Below are 14604 nucleotides of genomic sequence, written 5' to 3'. Positions count from 1 at the left end.
ATAAGGTCAGCAAAGGAAAAAATACGTAGAAAAAAGAGGAACTGGGGACAGAACCTTGGGAAATAATAAGATACAATGGAAAGAACTTTTTCTCTTTAGTCAGTGGACCTGATACTTACTGGCTGTGTGACCCTGAGCAAATCACTAACCTTCCTTGGCCTCCATATTCTCATCTGTAAAATGAAAACTTTGAGCTATCCAGCTCTAGATCTAGGATCCATAATTATGTGTCTGGGAAGGGATGATAAAACATTGAAGGAGACAGAAAAGGTTAAGTCAGAGAAGGAGAAGAATTAAGGCAGAATGTTACAAAAATCATTAGAGGAGAGACTTTTTTCAGAGATAAAGGGTATCTAAAAGTGTTGAAAGCAACAGAAAAATGAATAAAGTGAAAGCATTTCTGAAAACCACTTATTAAATGTTTATTATGTGCCAACACTGTGCTAAGTGCTGGGGGTACAAAATGGGGACAACACTTACCCTCAAGGAACTTACATTCTAATAAAGGGAGATCATGCAGAAAGGGGCAGGATTCCTTGGTTGAAAAATAGTGTAAGACAGTGAGTAGAGCCATAGGGGAGTTGTTTGATAGTTTTCTAGCAGCTATGGCTGTATTGATTTGATTTGGATTCTAGATCTGGAGAATCTTGGGAGGGAAGGGAAGGTCACATTCATAGTATCAGGGAGGATGAGAAAAGGATGACAGATGTAAAACATGAGTATGACTAGAGTTGGCTAGTTATGGTTATGGAAATTGAATTAACTAATGAACTGAGAAGTCTAAGTACTTATAGGGTCATTGAAATGAATAGGTGCCACTAAGAATATAAGCAGAGGTTAGAGTCAATAGACAGTTAAACTAGTAGGTTAGAGTTATTAGATAGTTAAACTAACAGCTACATGACATTAATGAATAGAGGAAACTTCTGTGGATGAAAAGTTACTGAGTAGGAATGCAGCAGAGAGAGTCTAGAAGTGGTGGAGGAGTTAGGTCGATGTGTTGGGTCCATTGGAGAAGGAGTGGGAAGTCCTAAAAGGGTGTCAAGGAGTGAAGTATCTTTATGAGAAAGTCAGGTTTCAATGAGTTCCAGAAGAAAAAAGGAGTATGATAGTAAGTGATTTAAGGTGATGAGGACTTTGTTCCAGAGGAAATGGAAGCCGTGAAATATTTCAGATTGAGGAGGAAAAGGACTAAGATGAATTCAAGTGAAAATGATTGGAGAGGTAGCAGCAGAGTTTCTCTCCCCTTCCTCTCCCCACCTCTGTACATAAGACTCTGAACAATAATAATGGCTGACATTTATGTAGCATATGAAGTTTTACAAAGTTCTTTATATATATCATCTCATTTGATCACATTTGAACTTATTTGAATCAGAGGAATTCAGAGAGTAGGAGATTTACCATAGATCAGGGGAAACAGAAACAACAGAGGACTTGAGGGCAATGTTTGGCAGAGAGGTCCTGTGGTGAATATGGCCTTGTCTGTTTTGCTTTTACAGTTCCTATCTTCAAATAAAGCCCCTTCAGTTGACCAGAGTGGCAGATGGGAAGGCTGACAGTCAGAGCCTAAGGTAAGCAGTATGACATGTGCCCCTAAATCAGCTTTGTACTTTGTGATGTGAAAATAATACAGATGGTAATTAAGATAAATTTAAATGAACAGGAGAAGAAACTCTGGGACATTTTCTCCCAACCCATGGCAAGAAAGCAGAGGATACCATTAAGTCATAGTGAAAAAAGCTGCGTGTGTGTGTGTATGTGTGTGTGTGTGTGTGTGTGTGTGTGTGTGTGTGTGTGTGTGTGTGTGTGTGTGTGTGTGAATGATTAGGGAAGATCTATACTGGGAAGGATCTCACCTTTTGCCAGGGAGTAGTGCAGGAAGGAAATATGTGCTAGCTATTTGCTAGTTTAATAAAAATGTTTTAAACGTGCAAGCTTTTAAAATGATGATTTCCCCTTTCCAAATTTTGGTGTCCTTGGGAAAGTCCTAGCTGCCCTGCCTGAGAAATGAGAATAATCAGAATACCTTTAGCTTTTTCTTCTTTTCAGTAAGTCAATGCCCATTTATTAGAAGCTTACTTCTTGCTAGGTACTGTACTAAGTTATGAGAATGCAAAGAAAGAAAACCACAGACTCTACCCTCAAAAAGTTCACATTCTGATGAGAGAGTCATCATGCAAAACTTATTACATACATGATGGAAACAATGGAAATGGAAGGCAATTTTAGAGGGAAAGCACTGGCGGGATAGGGCAGGGTGTGATGGGTGAGGAAGGGAAAGACTTCTAGCAAAAAGTGGAATATGATTCATCTTAATGGAGGCCAGGGAAGCTAAGAGGCAGAAAGGAGAAGAGAGAGCATTCCAGGCATGGAAAACAGTCAGTGAGAGGCAAGAAACAATAGGAAGGATGTCAGTGTCGCTAGATTGTAGAATATATGGAAAGAATAAAGTGTAAGAAGACTGAAAAGGAAGGAAAGGGGCAGTTGAGAAAGACTGAAATTCAAACAGAAGATTTTATATTTGATCCAAGATAACATGGAGCTATGGAATTTATTGGACAGAGAGGCGACATGTTGATAGTTTATATATAAACCTATTTATAAACCTATGTTGTAGGAAGATCATTGGCTCCTGAGTAGAGGATATCCTGGAGGGGGAGAGAACTGAGTTTAGCTCAGATTGTCAGTGTTTTCTCCTTTTAGAAATTACTTTGAATTACTTTGCATGTACTTTGCATTTTCTTGTGTACCCATTATATTATTCCAGTAGATTATAAGCTCCTTGAGGGAATAGACTATTGCATTTTTAAAATTTTCTATCTCTTTTGCCTAGCACAGTGCCTCATACATTGTAGGTGCTTAATCTTAATAAATGACTTGAATGAAAAAAAGAGAATGGAATTATACTTTTTTTTTGTTTATGGGTTCCTGTGAGTCCTTTATGTATTTTCTGGATTTTCTATGGGGGGAAGCATCTGATATGCATACTTATCTTGAGAGCTTATACAGGATTTGGCACCCTTTTATTTCCATCTGTAGAAACTTAAAAGCAATCTATATGTAAGCTATATTGGGAGAATTCTGGAGGCAACTATGATTGGAGGCAAAATGAGTCAAAGAGTGATTTGGGAGAGGGCATCTCCAATCTTGAACCCAACCTATGATAGCCCAGACCCTCAAGTTTTGAGCCATGGGTTACATTTAAAATTTTTGCTATTATAGCCTTGGTTATACTCTTGGTTCTGCTTTCTTCACTCAATTCACATATTTTCCTACATTTTTCTGAATTCTTCATGTCTTATGATGCAATCATATTCCACACCAAAATATTTTCCCCATCAATGAGCACCCATTTTTTTTTCCATTTTGGTGGGTACCACAAAACTGCTGCTATGAATATTTTGGATCTTTCTTTTTTTGATCTCAGGGATACATGCAATTAGCACCATCACTTGGGTCAAAGAGACCAAGGAACAGATTAATGACTTTTCTTCTATAGTTCTAAATTGTTTTCTAGAATATCTAAACCAATTCATACCTGCATCAACAGTATATTAGTGTGAGCTTCTTCCAGTGGTCCCATCAACACTGACTATTTTTGCCTTATCACCTTTGTCAATTTGATTAGTGAGAGGTGAAATCTGAGTTATTTTATTTTACATTTTTCTTATTATTAGTGATTTGGAGCATTTTTGATATGGTTGCTTACAGCTTGCGATTCTTTTGAAAACTGTTAATATTCTTTGACCACTTATCTATTGGAAAGGTCTCTCAGTCATATATTTGTGTCAGTTCTTTATATATCTTGGTTATCAGTTATGCATTCTTCATAAAAGTTCCTAACATGTTATTGCAAAATCCCCTTCTTTGATCAAACTTGACCCAATGCTTTTACCAAGAGACCCAGTTAGGGAAAATGCTGCCATGACTTTCTGGCTGGGAAATTTCTGTGTTGGAAACAACCACTGCCAGCACTGTTAGAACGTCCGTTTGAGTGAGTTAAGGCACTGAAATTGCCTGGTACATGGTGAGCCAATAACAGCAAAGCCTCCCTTCTTATGTGTGTAGCAAAGCTGTAAACACCACCTGGAACTTTTGCCTCTGTGACTTTGTCCTGGTCTGAGCTGCTATGGAAATGAAACCTAAGCTCCCACACAGTTGGTTATTCATTTTGTGGACAAATGAGGCAGAAGACAATTAACATAGGGCTTTCCATTTCCACAGCAGACTGAGAACTCATTTCAGTCCCATATTTTGGACAGATTCTGTGATAAAGAACTGCTTCTGGCTCTCCAGAGACCTGCCTAGCTAAGCCCTATATAAAGAGAAACAAAGGTTGTCTTTTCTTCAGCACTGGAAAGCAGACAGCATTTGATTTAATTCAGCAATATTTTATGACCTCAACATTGCTCAGGAGAAATCAAAGGTACTAGATAACAGTGGGCAGCCAGAAACACTTACTTTCAAAATGATTTTTGTAGTGGTTTTTTTACATTACCTATCACATAGAGGCCCATTCTTCATGAAGATAAAAATTAGAACACTAAAACACTGGAGAAAATTATGGATACAGTAATCAACCATAATACTATAGATTCAGAGCTGGAAAAGATCTAAAAGGTCACCTAGTCAAATACTCTCATTTTCCAAATGTAGAAACTGATAGGTCCAGAAACTTATCCAATATCACATATGAAGTAATTGGCAGACCTAGTATTTGAACTTAGGTCTTCTAATGTCAAATCCAGTGGTCTTTCAACTATATCCAACTGCCTCCTTACTAATCAATAGCCAATAATTTTTGAGCCTGTCTACTTTGTAGGGCTTAATGTCAGTTGCTTAGAGAATATAGAAGTATAAGCCATGGTCTGCTCTCAAGGACCCAGTAATATAGTTAGGGGAAAAGGTCAACATATAAAACAATATTGTATAATACAAGCAATGGTAAGAATGAAGGATTTGAAATCAGAAGACTTGATTTTGGCTCTTCCACTTACCTGTGAGACCTTGAACAAATCACTTAAATTCTGTAGATTCAGTTTTTTTTTTCATCTTTAAAATGAGGGGATGGGAATCAAGTAAATAACCCCCAAAGTCTACTCTTAGTCCCAATTTATCATCTACAATCAGATCCTCAAATATGGGTATATCCCCAGAGTCTTTCCTGGGCTCTCTTTTCTTCACTTTCTTCTCAATATCTTCATCAGCTTCTTTAGATTAAGTAAAATCTCTATGCATATGACTCAGAGTTCTAGCTATACAGTCTTATGCTCCTTCTTGAACTTTATTCCTATTGGGCTTTTCAAAATGGATATCCCATAGAAATTTCAAATTCTACATATCCAAAATATAACCTATGACCTTTTCCTGTAAGTCCACCTTTTTTCTGTACTTCCCTCTTTATGTTGAGGGTACCACAATCCCATCAAGCACCTATATTCGTAGCTTCCTACCTGACCTGGAATAGCTAGGTGGTACAGGGTATAGAATGCCAGGCCTGGAGTCAAGAAGACCAGGATTCAAATCTGGCCTGAGACGCTTACTAGCTGTGTGACCCTGGGCAAGTCACTTAGCTTCTGTTTGCCTCAGTTTCCTCAACTATAAAAAGGGGATGATAATAACACCTACCTTCTAGGGTAGTTGCAAAGATTTAATGAGATAATACTTACAGTGCTTAGCACATGGTAGATGCTATAGAGATGTTTGTAACTATCATTGTTATTTTACCCATGTTGTCTGCTCTGAATGTGAGTTCATGAAAGGTAGGGATTATTTAATTTGTCTTAGTATTCCTACTACCTATCAGACAGGAAGTGCTTTTTAAAATGCTAGTTGATTACTTGATTTAATTAATGACAGTAACAATAATTGGCATTTGTATAGCACTTTAAAAGTTGTGTAACCTAGATTCATGCTTAAAGGATTGGTACTAGACTCTCCTCATTGGTGGAAAGATCACTTAATACTGTGTGCCTGTGTCAGGGGTGAAATTGATTCAAGAGATTGGAAGGGAAGAAACTTTCTTATTCTTTCTTGTTGTGAAGGAGAACACTCATGGTTCCATACTCTTTTTAGGGGAGAGACAGAGACTTTGGAAGGCAGAAATGTAAAAGTAAACTGGCTACTCAACTTGTTCCTGATTTCCACTTTGCCTCTCTAGAGAGTGCAGAATTTTCTCTTGGGTAATATCTCACTATCAGTAGGGAATCTCACTCCGAATATTGTCTAGCATATTCTGATCTGTACACTTTTTCTGACTTCTGTTTGCTATCTGCTGGATAAATGGATTTACTCACTATTCACTCTCTGTGATGGCCATTGTATATATAGCATTTAGTGGGAATCAAATCTTCAGATATAACTTTGGAGCTATAGCTGATCTTCTTTCTTAAGGAATAGTGACCAGAAAAGTTGCTTGAACCTAAGGAAAAACAAAACAGTAATTCCCCTAGACCGTATCCCCATACTTTAGTATGTGTTGGGTGGAGGGGGCAGATATGATTCTAGTCTGGCACCACTTCTCTCCTTTTCCATGAGAAGAGAGTGGCTTCTTCTACTTTCTTTCAGATTGGAATCTCTCTCCCTTGGAGAAGGATGGGCAAGATCTCTGGGACAGCCATCAAAACCTTTATACAAGTCGAATTTAGACAAACCCATGTGGATATATATGCCCATAAACCTACATGGCTAACATAACAATATTTTGTCAATTAATGTATAAACCCCCAAAATAATATTTTATCGACCACCAGCATCTTTTTTACCTCCTAATAAATCCCCTTCATTTTTTTTTGCTCTCACCCTTGGTGGGCAAATCAACCAGCTCCATAGAGACAACCCACAGTTTGAATATAAGAACCCCACTTTGAGCTGAATCAACTCATGTCTCTGTGCTCTTCAATGCAGTACTGTTCTTACATGAGTTATACATTATGTTAGTGTATAAGCTTATATATTGGTTGTATATTGGTTATATATTGTATATATTGGTTATATGTTGTATATTGTGTATATTGGTTATATATTGTATATTGGTTATATACTAGTTATATATTCTCTCCTCTTCCCACTCTTCACCATTGCTTGCAGTAAAACTGACTTCCATTGTTTTATATGCTACTCTCAGCATCCAAACTCATTAAGGGATTATTTTCCTTGATTCTCTGTCTGGCACACATGCCTCTCATTATACAAAAACTGGGTACCAGGACAAGGACTTATAATGTTGGTATTTAAATATTTGCTTGAGAAGGATGGCATTGTAAGCCCAATAGTAGAAAGCAAGAATTAACAGGGGAACCCTATGTCCTCTCAGGAGGGACTTACTTATTCCAGAGAACTGACATGGAACAGTCCTATATTTGTGAAGTACCTTATAATATATCATCTCATTCAAACCTCACAAGAACTTTGTCAGGTAGGTATTACAGATATTAATCTCATTTTTTAAAAAAGAGGAAACTGAGGCTCAGAATTTTTAAAAGATCTCTGCCAGGAGAACTATTTGCACCTTTTCTTTCTGGGAGAAGGAACATGGCTGGGAGTGGAGAGAGGAGAGAATTCATTAAGTGTTTAACATAGTGCCTTGGATTCATTAAGTGTTTAATAAATGATTTTTGTGTGTTCAATCCCAGAGTAGCAGAGACAGGATTTGAACCCAGGCCTTCCTGACTCCAACCTTAGTACTCTATCCATGATGACATGCTGCCTCTCAATAATGATAACATTGTGAAAAGGTATCAACTGTTGTAGTGGTATATGGGTTATGTTTGTGCCATATAAGAACAATAGAATGGCACAGAAAAAGGTACATAGAGAAAATTAGAAAGAGAAAATGAAGTAAAAGAAAGGAAAGGACTAACACAGATGTATGATTTGAGGTATTCCAACTGGACTTTGGGAAGTCCAAAGGGACCAACCTCACACTCAGGACAAAGGCAAAATTGCTAAAATGAGGGTAAAAGATTGTATCTCATGTTTATTCAGGATGTTCTAAAAGTCTTGGTGCACTTTTAAGCTACTAAAAGCTGTATTTACCTCTTTTAAAGATTAAAGACATTGATTGATGTGTAAAACCTTTCAACATCTTTCATACAACACCTTTCAACAGTAACAGTAATAGCATAATGATAATAGCTAGCATTTCTATCGTGCTTTAAGACCTATAAAATGCATTACTAACATTATTTCTATTTGTTCTCACAAAAAACTGGGAGGTAGCTGCCATTATTATGTCCATTTTATAGGTGAGAAAACTGAGACAGACAGAGGTTAAGTGACTTGTCCAGGGCCCACAGCTAATAGGTGGTTAAGGGATGATTTTAATTCAGGTGTTCTTGACTGAAAATTGAGTACTATATTCATTGTGCTGCCTAGCTGCCTCTACTACTAAGCATCAAATTCAGCTGGCCCTCTTGACAGAAAGGAAGTCATGATCAATAGTCACCTATATCCTGAAAAATAGGAATGCAGTCAGCCATCAAAAACCTTTGGAAAATGTTAGTTTTCTTGAGTCCTAACACTTGAATAACTTCATAACTTGTGGTCTTGGTGGTGGTGGTGGTGGTGGTGATGTGTGTGAGTGTGTGTGTGTGTGTGTGTGTGTGTGTGTGTGTGTGTGTGTGTATGATTTACAGGGCTTCTCTTGCCTGCTACTGAAAAGCAACGGGATTTTCTTAAGCAAACCTTCCTGCCTAATTATGGTTAAGAAGCTTAGAGCAGGAACCCACCACCTTCAACTTTGTCCCCTTGAGTAAGTGGCCTGAGGTCACTGCACAACAGTGGAGTTTATCTTGGGTCGCACACTGAGCCAGACAGACTTCTGCCTCAGGTCATTCTACCACGAGCCCCCCCTCCCACCTTCTCCGACATGTGCAGCAAGAAGATGAGGGCATGATATTCATAAATCATAAGAGATGGAAGGGACCTTAGTTTTTCCAGCTAGACAACAGCTTGGTCCACTCCCCCACAGACAGTTTAGTGATGTTAATAAAAACATCATGAGATCCAATTCCCCATGAAGATATTTGAAAAAAAGATCTACTGGGGTTAACACTACTTAATATACAATTTCTGACCAATGTAAAATCTATGCACTGACCTCACAGATTGGTAATCCAAGCACATAGACCTGGGCATATTAACAAACAGAAATGTTACACAATACCAAAGTAGTCAGTTTCCATCTGTCCCCGAGGGTGTTATCTTTCACTTAAACCCAGCATAATATATGTCAGTTTATCACTGCAGAATATATTAAATATTGTTGCTTGGACCACCTGCGGGGGGCTGCAACCTTAGAATCTTCACAGATTGGGAAAGGGGTCATCTTGTTCCAACTCCTCTTATTCCAAATGAGAAGTTTGAGGGTCCTGAGGGGTTGAAGTCATTTGTCAAACATGCTGAGTTAAAGGTAGATCTGTCTTTATACATAAAAAGCTTCATCATGAGATTTCTCTCAGCTCTGCCTCCTTTCTACTCTAAAACCCTGAGAATCAGGTTTTCTACAGTCACAAAGATTGAAAGTTATGAATTTAACTTTGCAAAACGGCCCAAAGTACATCACTCTTCCTGAACTTTCTGCAGTAAATGAAACATCTCTGACGCAAATGTTTGATGAGTGACAATCTTTGGTAAAGAGTTATTTATGATGACATATAATAAGGAACAATTGGAGCTATTGTGAAAGAGAATGTGATGTAAATGCAACATATTCAAAATCCCACCTCCTCCTTTACTTTGGATGATGATCACACTCTTCTTGAAGATACAACAATTCCATGTAGTCAATGATTCATTTATCATTTTTACTAATGGAGGCTAATAAAGCTGGTTTTGTTTGATACTATCTTGGTTCACCAATCAGGATATGAGTTTGAAGACAAAGTAGAATCCAGTGTGTGTGCGTGTGTGTGTGTGTGTGTGTATGCCTGTTGAAGGAAAGAGGGAGGTAGATTAACTTCCTTAACAAGAAGTATCTAAGTTTTTTTTTTTCCTTCTTCCCACCTAATAGATGAAATGCCAAAGTGAAGCAAGGGATTTTAAAAATCTCTAAATGAACCTGTGTGTTGCCTCTGAATTATTCATAATGAATTTTAAGCTTTTAGAGTTTGGAACCTCAGTCAGAAGAAAATGAAAGGCATGTATCAAAGTGGGCATTAACGTCTTTGTCTTTATACAGTCCATAAACTTCCCATATATTTGCCTCCATTACTAAGCTCTGTCTGTACTATGAGTCTTCATCATAAAGATAATTTTCCTTTGCATTTCCCTATGTAGGACAATCTGAAAACAGCATCCGCAGACCCTCATTCAAATCTTACTCTTGGCCATCTCATCTGCTTTAATAATAGCTCTGATCTGCAGAAATTGCCACATTGTCCTAATGCTACACAGGACTGGAGTGGCTGTCAATCCAGAGTTATTTTAATGGATTAGTTGCATACGGAAAAATTCTCCTTAAAACTTCCATTAGCACAACTCTTATGAGCATGCTAACTGTGTGCTCTGTGCATTAATTTCTGACTCACCCTCTTTTTCTATTAGCATCAATTTGATTATCCTAACATTCATGGGCCGAAATTTTAGATACTGTATTAGACATCCTAGACTCTTTTAACTCAGGGTGAGGAAGCAACACTGATGAGAGAAGAGAAAAACAGCCCTTTCATTCTTATGTAACTACTAAAATTGGGTATATATTATTCATGTGCTTTTTGATTAAACACCTTAATTGCTGAATGTATTCAAAGCAGGGCATTAGATGTTGACAGAAAAAACCAACTTTAGCAAAGGAAAAGTTTCCACTAACTTTAAAGCCCTGAGGCATGGAACTTTCCATTTGGTCTATCACTAAGGTATAGAGTGCTGTGGAGGTGGTAGAATTAAGTGGATAAATTTTAATTCAGTATTGTGGGTGAAAAATCTTGGCTTATACGTAATATTTCTTGTGTAAGTGACTATATAATATGGGTCCCCTTCAAGATTTCCATTAATCCACTTCACTGAGATGTTGCTATAAAGTGGTCCTTGACCTCTAAATAGAGTTTGGTGTTCATGCTTCTGGAAGAGTCATTAGCATTCAGAACCCCCAGTATCACTGTCTCAGTGATTGAAAGTCAATCATTGGGGAAGAGTCATTCTAGTGGTGTATTGAGTTGCAGAAGTTTCCTGAAGGACTAGAAGAAGAGGATAATATTGGGTTGCTTGTCACTTCACTGAATCCTGTTACATAAACTGGATTAAATGAACCTAACCTTTGCTTGTTTGTTTTTGTGTTACACAACCACTTTTTCCACAACTGACAACGTGAAATGGATTAGTTAGGAAGCTATCAATTCTGACAAGACTGACTGCCTACCATTGTGGCAGACACTCTATCTGATGGTACTGAATACTAACTTAAATGGAAACTGACTTTGACTCAGAAGAAGGAAGAACTTTTTAACAATTAGAGCTGTCCACAAGTGAAATGTCTTCATTCAGTTTGGTTTAACAGGGCACTTACAGAATGACTGAAAAAGCATTTAGTACACATCTACTATATATCAGGCACTGTGGATACAAATCATTCAAGTGATAGAAATGTGGATAGGAGTCAAACAGGGTCTGTTTTCAAGGACCTTCCATTCTAAAGACATGAGAGACATCCCATATGTGGGAGTCCATATGAAGTACTGTGTTGGAGATAAAATGACAAAAAAGAAAGCCAACTCAACCCACAATGAGTTTACATTCTATTTTTTTCTCAAGGAAGGTGAATGCCACATGTACAAAATAAGTAAACTGATTAAATATATAAAAATTTGTGAAATTCAGGAGAGAACACTAACAAATTCTGTGCATATGTGTGTATAGAGTTTTTTTTTTAAGACCTTAGTTATGAGGTGGCACCTGAGCTTACGTAGGAAGGGTAACAACTCTTATAGGACTGGTGCAAAGATATGGAGATAAGATGCAGCATCACACATGAAGAACCACAAATGGAACAGTTTTGTTAGTATTCAGAGTACACAAGGATGAGTAATCAGGCACCTTAGATATAAGGGTAAAAGGGATATTACAAGTCATGTAATTCAACCCCCTCATTTTATTGTTGTTGAGCCAATTTTCAGTAGTGTCCAACTCTTTGTGACCCCATTTGAAGTTTTCTTGGCACTGAAGTGGTTTAACATTTCCTCCTCCTACCCATTTTACAGATGAGGAAACTGAGGCAAACAGGTCATACAGTTAGTAAGTGTCTGAGGCCAGATTTGAACACAGGAAGGTTAATCCTCCTGACTCCAAGTATAGCATTCTACTACACCACCTAACTGTGAGGAAATAAAGGATTCAGAGAGATTAAGTGACTTCCCTGTCACACAGGTAGTCAAGTGGCCTGAGTTGAGATGAAAACCTAGGGCTTCTTGCTCTAAGTTCATCACTTTCTCCCTTCTTATGTGTCATGGACCCTTTTTGTACTGTGGTAAAACCTCTAGACTCTTCAGAATTATGTTTTTAAATAGCTGAAGGAAATGCCAAATTTCAGTTAGAGGTTAATGAAAATAAAAATGCAATTTTTCCCCTATCCAACTTAATGAATTCATTGAAATCTATCCATGGACTAGTTCTGGGTCTATGGACCCCAGATTAAAAGCCTGGACATCTAGTCTAGATATTGACGAGGAAGCTAGACATCTACTTGTCAAGGCTGTTATAGAAGGAATTCCTCACCAAACCTTCCATAGCTTCTCAATTTCCTAGTATATCATTGCTGCATAAATGATTTTCCTTGCCTCCCTTCAAAATTCTGACCCTATTATAGCAACTAGTTTAACTTCATACTGTCTTCTGATCTTGATACTCAGTCCTATCATTGCTCATTCCTTTATAACACTCCCTGGATGCTGAGTTTTCTACTCTATTCTTGTGCTACTAAACAGCAATATAGCCAGAGGAAGTCATAGAACTTTGCTGATGGCACTCACTACAAATTTATGCCATCCAATCTCAACTGGGCCCTGAATGAAACTTTTACTTAATCTGTTCCTGCTCGCTGTCAGCAGAGGACTTCATACTCCTTTGAAAATATGGAAGGCCCTCTGTCTCTCTCTTGTCTTTCATTCAAATGACCTCAATATTTTCTCCCATCCTTTCCTTCTCTGCTCCAAACTTCAAGGAAAAGGTTTTATTCTCTTTGGCAATACGCTCTAATTGTGCCTTTGATCCCGTCCCATTTTTTTCTATGAATTTGCTCTTTGATCAAACTCCCTGTCCCCAATTTTCAATCTTTCCTTATGAACTGACTTCTTCCCTGCTGCCTGCAAACATGTTCAGATTTCCTTCAACCTTAAAGAAAAAACAACAAAAAATAACCCCTTTACTTGTATCCACCATCTGCTTAAGCTATCTATCATCTGTCCTGTGTCCCTCCTCCCTTTCATAGCCTGGAAAAAGCTGTCTAGACTCCTTGCCTCCTGTTTTTCTCCTCCCACTCACTGCTCAGTCCCTTACAATCTGGTTTCCTTCCTCATCATATGACTGAAACTATCACCGTCATTTAAGATACCAGTGATCTCTGTTGCTAAGCTCAGTGATTTATTTTTTTAAGGACCCATACTTCTTGGCCACTATAGGGGACATTACTGTTGAGAAGACCCTTCCTTTTCTGTATGCTGATTCCTTGTAGGGTTTTTGTGACACTACTCTGAGTTAAAGTCTCTCCATAGCTAACTGAAACTTCTCAGTCTTTACAGCATCTTTATCCATCCATATTTTACTCCCTATGTGTGGGAGTACCCCATAGGAATTGTTCTGAGCCCTCTGCCTTCTCTTTCCATACTCTCTTGATGATCTCATAATCCTGCAAATCTCACTTCTAGCACCATCTCCTACATGAGACCTTTCCTCCTCCGCTATACCCCAGTAGCTAGTACCTTCCTCCTTGAAATTACCTGGTATTTACTTTGGATATATATTTTGCATCCATTAATATATGTAAGTATATGTTTCTTCCCTTGATAGGATGTAGGATCCTTAAGGCAGAGGTAGTACCATTTTTTATATGCCAAAAGTTAGTATACTACCTGGCATATAGCGTATACCTAAATGCTCTTTGATTGAGATTTGGTCCCATGAATTCAACTATCATCTTTGTGCATGCAAATCCCAGATCTACATATCTTTTCTTCTTCTTTTCCTTAGTTTCAATCCTTTATCTTTGATCATTTGCTAGACATCTCATCTGGAATGTCTTATGAGACTGTTAAACTCATTATGTCCCAAGATGAGCTCATTATCTTTCCCCCTAAACCTACCCATCCTAACTTCTCTGTTTCTGTTGAGAGGACCACCATTCTTCCAGGTACACAGGTCTACAACCTGAAGTCATCCTTGACTTTATTCTTACTCACTCTTTCAATAACAAATCAGATGCCAAATCTCATAGATATCTGCATCCACAATATCACTCATACCTATCCACTGCTCTAAATTCAAACTATAACTATCCCTGCTCAGGCTCTCCTTCTACCTTACTTGGGCTATTACAATAACATTTTAATTAGTTTTCCTTAAATTATTTTTCCTTTCTTTAATTCATCCTCCACACTGCTGCCAAAATGC

The sequence above is a fragment of the Notamacropus eugenii genome, chromosome 6 (genome assembly GCF_028372415.1).
Source record: "Notamacropus eugenii isolate mMacEug1 chromosome 6, mMacEug1.pri_v2, whole genome shotgun sequence".
NCBI lineage: Eukaryota > Metazoa > Chordata > Mammalia > Diprotodontia > Macropodidae > Notamacropus > Notamacropus eugenii.
The sequence above is the reverse complement of the archived record's forward strand: the minus strand, read 5'-3'. Positions refer to the sequence as shown.